Below are 14,111 nucleotides of genomic sequence, written 5' to 3' on the forward strand. Positions count from 1 at the left end.
TACGTTGACCACTCAAGTGCAAGGGAATGCCTTGAGCCAAGTTTAGTTGTTTAGGAAATTATGCATGCCTATAACTTCTTTTCATGTGTACATGGGACGGATAACCATTATGTGATAGTATAGTTTCCTTTATTTTTTTCTTTTGGTAGGATTATACCTTAGTGCAAAAATGGGAGTATAACTCCTCGATTAGTTCTTCGTTTCCTAGTTCCAAATATTGAATAACATAGAAAGGTCTTTAGGAAAGGGTGAGTATTCATCAGTCATTATAGAACTCATTAGTGTTTGTTAATATGTTTATCCTACTTAGATGCCTCAATAAAAACTTGTTGCATTTGGTGGTATCAATATGAATTGCGTTACTTTACAATTCACCATGTGATTTTTATCTGGTTCATACTTGTTTTATGTTTCCACTTAACTTTGTATTTGATGGTTGGAAATTTACTCTTTTGGTGAAACCACTGTATATTTTGGTTGATAAGTTAAGAAAGAGTATATAAGTAGTGTCAAAGAATCCTCCACAAGGTGTGAAGTGTTCAACTAATGACAGAAGGGGTTGATGGAAATTGTTAAAATGTAGAATATTTATAAAAACATATTTGAGTTATGACCTACTTAAGTTATATTCATTAGTCACCATAAATATTCTATCATTATAATTAATAAATAATACAACTTTGTAATTATCACTGGTAGGGTAGTTCCTTTAGGGTCAAGAGCTAGCGTTGGGTCTCTAAGTTCTAACACACTTGTATTGAGCAAAGTTCAACATAATAGCTTTGAATGATGAAGAGAAGAATTTTTGAAATATTTAAGGTTCACTATAAGTACCTCAAACTTGGGACTTCATCTACTTCCTGAAATTAGCTTATGCTCTTCTTATTCCTATGATAGGTAGAGTAGTTCCAATTTGTAACCATATCCTGCTGAAGTGCAAGATGAAGCTCTACAAGCTAAGGGATTTTTCATGGTTATTGTAGATACCTTAATTTTTATCATCCCTTCCCGAGGAGACCCGGTGCAATAAAAATTGACTTTGAATCCTGAACAATTGGAGGACCCTTTTTGAAAAACCAGGTATTTTAAATTAAGTCATGATGTCTTTAATCGAGTCTTGGTGTTTTCATTTGAGTCCCTGTGTTTTAAATTAAGCCTTTGTATTTTAAATTGAGTCCCAGAAGCTCACGTTGAGTCCCGGGTCTTCAAAGTTGAGTTATTTTACTTCAAAAATGAGTTCCGGTTAATCCAAAATTAAGTCCCCATTATTCCTAAATTGAGTTTCGGTTTATTTTAGAGGGAGTCCTTTAATTTTTAAATTTAAGTTTTTATGGAATAAATATCAAGGTTTGGTTATGTTTTTTGTAAAATTGAATTCCTTTTATTTTGTTCGAGTCGTTTTTATTTTCAAGTCTGAGTCCTCTTAATTGTTGGGATCTAGTTTCAATTTTTAAACCCGAGACTTCTCTTTTGGGAAGATAAAAATGGCCAACAAAAAAAGAATAATAAGAAATTTAAAAGAATAAATCAAAAGGAAAAAGCATGTGTGTGAGAGAGAGATTCTCTCAAAACCTCCTAACAACGCACGGGAGAGAATAGTTTTTCTATTGAGAGAGAATACCTTTTCGTTAAAGATATTTCTGTGTGATTTTGCGCACAAAAAAAACAAAAAAACTCCATACTCCCTATAAAGAGCCCATGTGTAGAGTTGCAGGGGGGGGGGGGTCTATTTATTTCTGTGTGATTTGTCAGACTCAATATTGAGTCTGAACTACGTAATGACTTGATCCCGAAAGGGTACGTAGGCAGCTTGTTTAAAAGGATAGGTTCTGTCAACACTTTGCAAAGTACCCCGCCACAAACCGGGGCAAAAGATATCATATGGGGAAGGGAATTTTGATCCTTAGTTTCCTTATTTTTATGAGAACCCATATCCCGAGGCCTACATTTCGTCCTGAGTCATAAAGTCCATCTCAAGATTAAAATAGAGGTAAAAACTTCATTAAGCTATGGACGACGACCAGGGTAAGGAAGTGTCAATGGTTCCCCATCAAAAGACAAAAAGGGGAATATTTCTTTCAACAAAACTGGGGCAATCAACAAAGGGAGAAAGCCAGTCATCCAGGCTGAAAGACCAGCATCATATGACTTTCGAATACTGGTATAAAATTTTCCTCTCAGGCATGAACATAGTAGAACATCTATCTTGTGCATATTCCCTTTTGACTCTGCAAATTGATGTCCAAAATGCGTGATTTCTCATCCACAAAAACCCCTTCCATCCTTCAAAATCTCCAGAAGATGATTGGACAATCAAAAAAGTATCCCACAAAGATAGCCAATTCAAAGATTTTCTCAAGCAGAATTTGAAGAGAAAGCTAGGAGCAGTTATAGATGCATCTAACTAGGGAAAATTGCGTGAGGAGTTTCATTATAGTCAATTCCAGTGCTTTGTGTCAGAATAGGAGTCAAAGGATGAAAGATTGGCCACGATCAATGGCAACTGGGGCAAATTTTGAGTTGAGCCTTACTATAGTCTGTTTCGGTATATCTTCACATCATGGTGGAAGTTGAAAGAATGTAACTGGGGCAAATGACAGGTCGAATCTTTGACAAACCAATTCAGGGATTCTCATTTTGGATTGGAATTTAAAATGGCTAAAGTTAGAGTTGAAATCGCCGATCATTAGCACATTGGAAAGTTCACACTTCAACATGCATTTCATGCATTGCATAAAGTAAATACATATTGCATACACATTGTATTGTTCAACATGCACCTGTCCTTACATCCTAGATCATAGTTAGCTACATGCATACATATAGTGGTAGAATACCATCCATTCATACTTATGCTATTGAATAGGTTTTTTTTTTTTTTTCATAATTCTTTTGCATCCACGTTTGAGTCATCCTTGTCTTGAGAATACTTGAAACTAGGGCAATTGACCCTAGACACAAAATGACATACCTTGAAACTAGGGCAATTGGTCCTAGGCACAGAATAAGATGCTTTGAAACATCACTTTGATACATGGGCACAAGCCTTCAAATCCCAAAATATGTCTTCAACATTCAAATGATCTTTTCTAGAATTTTCCCTATCTGCTAGAGCACTTGGGTTCATCCCAGTGTAATTGGCCTTTGCTATAGCACTTGGATTCATCCCAGTGCAAGCTGTCTTTACTATAACACTTGGGTTCATCCCAGTGCAAGCTACCTTTACTATAGCACTGGGTTCATTCCAATGCAAGCTGTTTCTGCTATAGCACTTGGGTTCATCCCAATGCAAGCTGTTTTTTTCTATTGCACTTGGGTTCATCCCAGTGCAAGCTATTTTTGCTATAGCACTTGGGTTCATTCCAGTGCAAGCTATCTTTGCTATATCACTTGGGTTCATCCCAGTGCAAGCTGCCTTTGTTATAGCACTTGGGTTCATTCCAGTGCAAGCTAATTTTGCTATAGCACTTAGGTTCATCCAGTGCAAGATGTTTTTGCTATAGCGCTTGGGTTCATCCTAGTGCAAGCTGTCTTTGTTATATCACTTGGGTTCATTCTAGTGCAAGCTATATTTTCTATAACACTTGGGTTCATCCCAATGCAAGCTATCTTTGCTATAGCACTTAGGTTCCCGGATCAAGCTGTCTTTGCTATAGCACTTGGGTTCATCCCAATGCAAGTTATCTTTGCTATAGCACTCGGGTCATCCTGGTGCAAGTGGTCTTTGTTATAGCACTTGGGTTCATCATGGTGCAAGCTATCTTTGCTATAGCACTTGGGTTCATCCCAGTGCAACTTGTCTTTGCTATAGCACTTGGGTCATCCTGGTGCAAGTGGTCTTTGCTATAGCACTTGGGTTTATCCCAGTGCAAGTTGTCTTTGCTATAGCACTTGGGTTCATCCTAGTGAAAGCGCTCTTTGCTATAGCATTGAGGCTCATCTCAGTGCAAGCTATTTTTACTATAGTACTTAGGTTCATCTCAGTGCAAGCTGTATTTGTTATAGCACTTGGGTTCATTCCAGTGCAAGCTGTCTTTGCTATAGTACTTGGGCCCATCCCAGTGCAAGCCATCCTTTGCTATAGCACTTGGGTTCATCTCAATGTAAGCCATACTTTGCTATAGTACTTTGGTTCATCCTAGTGCAAGCCCTTTTCTATAGCACTTAGGTTCATCCCAATGCAAGTTGTCTTTGCTATAGTACTTGAGTTCATCCCAGTACAAGTTTGCCATTTGCTATAGTACTTGGATCCATCCCAGTATGAGTTGTCATTTGCCATAGTATTCAGGTTGATCCTGGCATGAGTCATCAATTGTTATAATGCTCAAGTTCTCAAATCCAATACAAGATACCATGGAATCCACCATAATCACCATTAAAAAAAAAAAAAAAAACTCCTTGATGATCAATGTGCTTTGGCTTGGTAAAAATTGGGGCTTTTTTTTTATCTTTATAGTCATGTTGCTCTAAAAATAATAGAGGAGCAGTCTCCACTGTTATTTTAAACAATAGTGCCTATAAAGAGGGGCAACTGTAGACACCTTAATTTTTACCGACCCTTCTTGAGGAGACCTGGTGCAATAAAAGATTGACTTCGAATCCGAAAATTGGAGGACCCTTTTTAGAAAGTCTAGTATTTTAAATTGAGTCCTGAAGTCCTTAATCTAGTCTTGGTGTTTTTCATTTGAGTTCCTGTGTTTTAAATTGAGCCTTGGTATTTTAAATTGAGTCCTAGAGTCTTAAGTTGAGTCCCGAGTCTTCAAAGTTGAGTCATTTTACTTCAAAAATGAGTTCCAGTTAGTCCAAAATTAAGTCCTAATTATTCCCAAATTGAGTTTCGGTTTATTTTAGTGGGAGTCCTTTAATTTTTAAAGTTAAGTTTTTATGGAATAAAAATCAAGTTCAGTTCCGTTTTGTGTAAAATTAAATTCCTTTTATTTTGTTTGAGTCATTTTTATTTTTCGAGTCTGAGTCCTCTTAATTGTTGGGATCGAGTTTCAATTTTTAAACCCGAGACTTTTCTTTTGGGAAGATAAAAATGGCCAACAAAAAAAGAATAATAAGAAATTTAAAAGAATAAATGAAAAGGAAAAAGCATGTGAGAGAGAGAGAGAGATTCTCTCAAAACCACCTAACAACGCACGAGAGAGAAAAGTTTTTCTGTTGAGAGAGAATACCTTTTTGTTAAAGATAATTCCGTGTGATTTTGCAGGCCAAAAAAAAAAAAAAAAAACTCCATATTCCCTATAAATTGTCAATGCGCAGAGCTGCAAGGGGGGGGGGGGGGGGGGGAATTTCCATTCCACTATTCACCACCAGCACCCTCTATTTCCAACTCTCTCTCATCTTTCTATCTCTCACAACTTCGTCGCCTCCGCACATCCTCTCACACCGGAGATTCACCCGTAACCTCCATATACAGCTCATAGCCACTCAGCCATTACTCACCCATCTCAGGGAAGAGTAGCTGCAACTCCATCTTCTCTCTACCCATCTCACCAACTCTCATTCTCCAGGCCACACATAGCAACCCTCTTCCTCCCTTTCGGCCTCCACCTCGCCTATGACTCCCATAACCACACCATACACACCGAGCGGTGGGAAAAAAAAAAAACAGAACATCTCTCTCTCTACAACCCGCTCTCTATTTCTCAGTTTCGACGATCTCAATCTCTCTTCGTTTCCGGCGTTGGCTCAGGCTCTCTCCTGAACTCACAGATTCTCCCTGTGACATCTCAAGCCTCGCCGGAGCATTAGTGGACTTGCTGCCGTCGTCGGAGCCGTAGCAGACTCACAGCAACACCAAGTTTCACGTACTCCATCTCCATTCCCATGAGTTCTCTCTGTTTCTCTCTCCTTATTTCTTCTGTTCTTTGCTGCTACGCGTTCAGCAAGAATAGGATGGAGAATGCAGCAAGACAACTTGCCAATCCATGGCAGCATCAACTCCATCTCATCAGCGACTTTCAGCCAATCGGACGGCACACAATTCACTTCACTCCGCTCCTCCATTTTTCTTCCAAAACCATCTCTGCCAACTTCTGTGACACAACTACCAACAACCCCCTCACCATCGACCAAATCCAAATACATGCCCTGGAGCTTCCGCACTAGCCTCACTCTCGCCTCATTCTGGAGCATCAGGACCTCGTCGATCACCCACTCACGTAGCACACCGTTTTCATAGCCACAACACGCACCTCACAGCCACACAATTCTTACGTATACACACCACAACATCACAGAACAACAACTTTGCTCTGATACACACTTTTACACACACAAAAACCCACAGATAGACACACCGCTGAACACACTGTTTGCACACTAAAATGCACAACAACACACAAAGTAAAACATGCACACTAACACGCTTTTACACGACCTAAACAACACACAATAATGACTGCACTCAAACACCCTCTCACACACTATTTTACGCGCATAAATATACACAAACGCACACAGTGCGTACAACATTGATGCGCTCCATTACTCTCCCTCATTTCCAGCAGCCCAGTTGTGGCTTGCCAACCATAGCACCACACACGGCTAGCAGTGGTCTTCACACGGCCAGCAGCAGAACCTGTCACCGACAACACCAGAAACAGCTAACGGACAGCAACAGGTCACGGCCAACAAGAATAGCAGCAGCAGCAGCTCTTTCTCGGCACCCTTCTCAGCCATAGCCGTGCAGCAACATACGTGCACACGCACACACTGTGACACACCCTATTCCACACACTAAAACACACACCATTTCACAAAAAAAAAAAAAAAACTCATGCACCCACACGCACGTTACACAAAAATATAAAATATACACATCACACTCTTACACCTACCCATACACACTCTTACACCTACCTCCACACACATTGACACACACACCACTTACCCAATAATTTAAAATCACTAACTCTCTCTCACCCACTCTCACACACACACAGCGACTCACGCATGCATGCATGCCACCCACGCACACACAAGCACATGCACTCATCTTATTTTAATATTTTAGTATTTGTTTGGAATAATAATATCCATGTTTTTATTTTTGCTTTTCTTTTGCTGTCACTAATGTACATTATTGATGCTAATTTGTAATTTTTATTTTACAGTATTTGTGAATTTTTCTTATTGTGGTACCGGTTAGTGATTTAATATCGTTATTATGCCTTATATTCGTGAGGCTTGTAAATAATAAATATTGACTATTATTATGGTAGAATTTTTATGGGTTGTAATTTGTCAATGGATAAGTTAAATCTTGTCATGGTTAGTGTATATATGTTGGGTAATTCACATTATAGTCATAGGTTTCCACATTATAGTTATATCATATTATTATTATTATTATTATTTAGACTTGACTTTCGTTATTTTTAATTACCTTTTCAATATTTGAGATATGGAAAATTACAAAAAATTTGAAAAGATAAAAATTGAAAAAAGAAAAAAAAAATGTTTTGGAACATGAAGAGCATCCCCGGTACCTTGTCATCCCGATACACTCACTCTCACACACTCACAAAAATCATCGCATGTTGGCTTGAATGGTCTCGACCAAGACCTTAAACTGGTTTTTCTCCAGTCCGGTCAACGTTTGATCGGTTCATCTTCCCCTGAACCAGCTCACGCCGGTTTTCTCTATTTCACTTGTTTATTATTTTGATTTTCAGAAAATTTACAAGAAAAATCACAAAATCTCAGAAAAATCCTACAAATATTTTCATACTTTGATTTTCATGGTTTTTATTTGGCTCTATTTTGAAGTTCGGGAAAAATATTGAAAAATCACAAAAATCACAAAAATATTTTCATACTTGGAAAAAATCACAAAAATATTTTTTACGCATAGAAAATCATTTCCACCCCAAACAAATTTTAAAAACTTTCTGGAATATTACTTTCACTTAGAAAAATCCTAGAGATTTCAAAACTTCGGGAGCATATTTTGTATCCTATTTTCTTCATTTTCCATCTCGATGATTGCAACAAAGAGCATGGACTTTTCGGAATATTGGCTTGCCCATTTTCTGAGGGAATACCTATATAATATTTTCATTTTTTGATTTTTGGAAGGGAGTAATTTTGAAAGGCTTATTAGATTTATTTTGAAATAATTTTTGATTAATTTGGTACTGTTCGTAAGAATGAGCGTGTAGGGGGTGCTGATACCTTCCCCTGACGTAACCGTACTCCCCAACCCGACTCTGGTGACGCGGACCGATTCTACCCCTAACAAGATAGCAATCAAGTGTTTTAACTGCACTTCAAAGATTAGTGGCGACTCCACCACACATTGTTTTCCACAAAAAAAAAAAAAAAAAATACTTTTTCAAAATTCACATCCCATTTTTCCCAGTTCGCAGCCGCATCCATTTTTTCCGGAGAGTGGTTCTCTGGGTGGGTCTGGGACGTTGCGACAGTTATATATGTGGTAGATGCATTTGGAGAAATTCTATAGGCTAGAGAATTTTCATTTGAGGTGTTATGGAACATGTGACCTTCCCAATGAATACCCTAGAGATCCTCTATGTAAACCTTTAGACAAAGGAGCTTCTCCTGAAAAAAATCCATAACTAAAAAACCAAAAAAAGCTGAAGTAATTATGACAAAAGCTAAATAAAACTTATTACTCCTCCAAAATGTCCTTAAAAAAATTTATCAGCCAATAAAGATGCTTGCAGAACCTCATCTAGAGTGAAATACAAACTCACCAAATGTAAAACTATTAATATTATATGTGCATTTGAATCCATGTAAAAAATTTTATGACTCTGGATGTAAGGCACATATAGAAAATATTAGGGAATAGGTGCTCCAATGCATCAACATTGAGTAGTAAGATAAAGTACCAAATCATTTTTAGTTGTGAATATAACCCATTGAACCTAAATAACTAACCTTATTCTTGATGCATTTTCACCCATTTGTGATGCTCAATTAGGGGCAACCTATTCAAGCCCAAGTATCTAAGCCATTGGTGATGGTTCAACCATATTGGGCCTACAATTTTTTTATCCCTTTGGTAGTGATATTATATTTCTAATTCCGTGTTGCAAATCGATTTGGCTTTTAATATTCATTTTATAAAATAAAATAAAATAAAAATTTTAAAATCAAATATGGGACCCTTTTCAGGCAACAAATCAGTATCCTAGTACAAAAGAATTGCTCAATGTCAAATAAGTTCTCTAACTTCTTAACATCATGGATACCCATATATGCTTGAGGTTGTAGTATCTTTTTTTTTTTTCTTCCTTTTATATATATATTCTCTACCACTATAGAGTTTGTTAGCTTTATCGTGATCCCAAGAGGGGGGGTGAATTGGTATTTTTAAAGTTTATCTCCTAGGTATTCCTCCTAGCAGCAGTATGTTCACAAGCTTAGGGTAAATCTAATGCAAATAATGTAAATATACCAGAAATTAAATAAAGAAGTTTAAACAATCATACAAGCACCAGAAAGCAGTAAAGAGAAGATGACACGCAGATATGTTATCGAGGTTCGGCCAACTGCCTACATCCTCGCCTTGGCTAACCAGCACAATGATTATCACAATAACTTGCTCACTTAAACGGGTGGAGCGTCACCTATACAAACCAGGTCAAATTACCACAGGGCTGACCTCAACCTTTACACCAATCCTTAACGGGCTGGATTACCACCCCCTTAGGCCACGCCTGGAATCTCTCAGATATACAATCATAAGGTACAATACAAGAGTGCTTTCACATAAAGCAGATTTGTACCACTAATGCGCACAAACACAAACACCACAGATGATTTAAAATGTAAGCTCTGTGTGGTCTAAATATGTCAACTCTCAACAATGTTTTCTATCAGTGTAGCCAGTATGTGAGAGTGTCAATAATAATCCGTGTACTTCAAAATATTTAATCAAGCGTGTTCACACAAAGTATCAAACAAGTCTCAACATTATCAATCAATAGAATGTGTCAATCATACGAATGTGTATATGTTTGGATTGCAAAATAGATAATCTTTGTTTTCGGCAAATGATATAAATACTTGTATAAATATTACACAAAGATTAGTGTAACAAGCACAAATATCTTTTCACAAATAGTTCAATAAATTCCACAAGATATTTGAGAAAACTTGAAATATGTTTTTGCAAACCAAAAACAAATATAAACTTCCAAAGATATTGCAATGATAATGCAACACTCGGAAGTTTACCACAAGTCTTCTTAGAGTAGGCTTATTAGCAAAGCCTCCTAAGAAAACTTAGGTTATGCTCTCGAGAGAAAAATCGATTCAAACTCTTTAAACAATGAGAGCAAAAACCGTTTAAAATATACACTCAAAAGCACTTACAAATGATTTTGATCTTGAAGAAGTAAGCTAGAGTGTTTTTAGGCAAGGTATGAGCAAATAGGAATCAAAAGAAGGTATTTTTGCTTGAGAGAGATTTTCTTAATCCTTTTTTCTAATCAGTGCTTAATCTATCAAATGAAGGAGTATATATAGACATGCTGAAAATTTTGACCGTTGGGGACCTATTAGGGATTGTTAGAAAAGATTAATGATGTTTAAATCAATTTAATCCTGTTTTAAAATTATTAACCGCGGTAAAAAATAGGAGCAACCCGAGAGGTCCGGTTGACCAGAAATGGTTCGGTCAACCAGGACTCAAATGGCTCGATCGACCAGGGAAATTTTGAACTGAGTGGTCGGTCGACCGAGGCATGGTGATTTTCCAAAATTCTGAGGTTCGGTCGACCAGGGCCTTTTGAACTACAGGTTTCGGTAGACCGAAAGTGCACCAAGTGTGCATTTCGGTCCCGTATTGAACCAAACAAGTCCTATTCAAGTGCCTAACAAATATATGTGAATATGTGAATATATGTGAAAGTGCACCCTAGAGTCTTTCTAAGGTTATTTTTCAGTTTGTATCTGGTTTGAACTTACAAAATAAACCATGCATATGATGTGTGTGCTTATTACAAACCGAATATCCTAATTACTATTACAGACAAGTTTCACTAAAAATTATTACAATTGAGAGCATAAGATTGTCTTCAAGCTTTGAGCTTTCACGTGCCATTGATGATATGCTAATATGAACCTGCACATGAACTAGATATTTGTTAAATACAAGAGTATTTGTTATTATCAAAATCAGGGCGTGACCTATAAGGTCAACAGAGTTGGAATTCCTAATAACATGAACCGTTAAGTTCATCTTTGCAGTAAGATCCCCCAACTAAATCTATAAAGCTTCTATTGTTGCACAAAAGTCTCCTAATAGTTCCAAAGTAGAACCCTCTTGATGTTTTTATAAGCCCTCCAATAATTCAACAAGTTTGGCCATCTTCATAGCAACACTGTTGGCTATCTTAACCTACGCCTCTACTACATTAATTTTCTAGGTATTAGTTGGTATGGTTTCTCACTGATGTTTCACCCTTTGTGAAGGTTATGCATCTTACTTACAACACCCTTGCACAACTGGTGACCCAAAAGTATACCGTAGTTTTTCACCACACAAGCAAATTTTCAACTATTGAGTACAAAGTTAAATGGAAGCAAAACACAAGTATGCAAATTGTTGACTCTATTGGTCACATCTCGTTTTGATCATGACAAACACCTTGGTATTTAATGTCTATCAAGTTTGTGTGCAGGTTTATATTATCAGATCATATGCTAGTATATGAGAAGAATTGAAGACTAAAGACCCTGAAGACTCATTGTAATTTATATTTGGTACAATTTGGGTCTGTAATATTAAATAGGAAAAATGTCTGCAATAATCCGCATTGCATGCATGTAGAAACTATAAAACTCAAGACCTTAGAGACCTTAGGGATCACCCTTCGGTCAACCAACACCAAGTTTTTTGGTGTACTTAAAAAGGCCTTAGAAAGACCTTAGGTCCCAACACTTAGTACTCAAAGTCCCCAATATCACTTATAATATCAGGGGAATTAATTAAAGCAAATTTTGGACTTAATTGAAAATATGTGAGAGGTCGAACGACAGAACCCCTGGTGTTCAAAACACCTCGGGCGCCTGAACCGCTAAGAAGTCAGCAAATTGACCATGTTTCGAGCAACCGAACCTGTAATGAACGAATCGCCCTCGGGCAACCAAACCCATTTCAGGATGTTTTTCACCAACCCGGGTGCCCATACCTTCACGTTCAAAATGTCCTCAGGCGATCGAATTGCTTGGTTCAGTTAATCGAATGTAGCAATGGGAACTCGAACTATGCGCCAAAGGCTACTGACTTTGATTCAGCCACACGAGGATAATTTTGGGCATCCGAACCTTTTTATAATTATTTTGTGACTGAGTCTATTCGGGCACCCAAACCTTAGGTTGGACACCCAAACCTTGCGGGTTAAAATATTTTTACTGATTATTTTAAAGAGGTAAATGGGGTTAATTTTTTAAAACCTATTTTAAACCTTTTTAATTATTCCCATTAGGTCCCCAATGGTCAAAAATCTTTCCTTACCTATAAATACCTGTTCATTTGTCATAATTAGCAAAGATTAGCAAATTTGATTAGGGCAAAATTCTCTCAAAATCCAAAACCCTATTTTAGTCTATACTACTCAAAAAAACTCATACACATCATCTTTCTTGATCTTGCAAGTGTTGTGAGTATATTATGTGTGCTTGTGCTTCATTCATACTTGCTAATACTCTCATTAGATTATATTGATTGTTTGATTTTATTGAGAGTTTCGCATCAAGTTCTTCCATTGATTTAACTTGATAAATCTTGTGTGGGAAAACTTGGAAGGTTGTGGTTCTTGCATTGTCATTGTAAGTAACCAAAGCCTATACTTTTGTGTGCAAAAATTATTTTCAAAGCTTGTTTTAAAACAACTCTTGTGCTTGCTAACAACAACAACAACAAAACCAAACCTTAGTCCCATTAAGTGGGGTCGGCTATATGAATCATTTCCTGCCAATTTATGCGATCATGGACCATTTATTTTGATAGATTCAAGGATATTAAATCCTTACTCACTATCTCCTCCCAAGTTATTTTAGATCTACCCCTACCCTTTCTACTGCCCCCCACAGTAACTAAGTCACTCTTCCTCGCAAGTGCACTATAAGGCCTATGTTGCAAGTGTCTATACCATCTGAGTCGTCCCTCTCTTAACTTATCTTCTATAAGAGCTACACCTAACATACCACGAATATGTTCATTCCTTAATTTATCTTTCAATGTTATACCACTCATCCATCTAAGCATCCTCATCTCGGCAACTTTTACTTTTTTGATATTATGTTTCTTCATTGCCCAACATTCTGATCCATATACCATAGTTGGTCTTATAGCTGTCCTATAAAACTTCCCTTTCAATTTTAAGGGTATTTTACGATCACATAGCACACTTGAAGCATTTCTCCATTTTACCCAACCTACTTTAACTCTATGTATTACACCATCTTCAATTTCTCCTTCATCTTGTATAATAGATCCAAGGTATCGAAATCTACAAGTTCTATTTATTTCTTCATCATCAAGTTTAACTTTGTCTCCAATATTCCTCCTATCATTACTAAAATTACATTTCATATATTCTGTTTTATTTCTACTTATCCTAAAACCTCTAAATTTTAAAGCTTCTCTCCATAATTCTAACTCAGCCTCTACTCCATCCCTAGTTTGTTTGAATATTATTACTAACATCTTTAAAACCCTAATCTGAGATTGAGATATAGTTTATCTAATTTTCAAAGAATAGCTTGTTTGATATACACTCTTGTGCTTGATTAGATAAAGTCATTATTCTGAGTGTTGATTGCACACGTAGAGCATCGAGCTTATAGTTCATACATCATTGGGGTGCATTGATTATATTGTGCATATTTAGGTAGATATCTACTTTACCTAAGAAGCATAATCAATATACTAGTTATATTGTGAAAATACTGTTGTATTTCCAAGCGTGGCCTGAGGGGGCTTGATCTAGTCCGAAAGGATCAGGTTGGGGTCAATCCTATGAATTTGACCTAGGGCCTTCTCCGCCTCGCAAGGAGAATTTGTAAAGGTTGAGATCAACCTTGTACTAATTGACCAGGTTATAATCGGCGTCGCTCCACCCGTTAAG

The sequence above is a fragment of the Malania oleifera genome, chromosome 8 (assembly GCF_029873635.1).
Source record: "Malania oleifera isolate guangnan ecotype guangnan chromosome 8, ASM2987363v1, whole genome shotgun sequence".
Lineage (NCBI taxonomy): Eukaryota > Viridiplantae > Streptophyta > Magnoliopsida > Santalales > Ximeniaceae > Malania > Malania oleifera.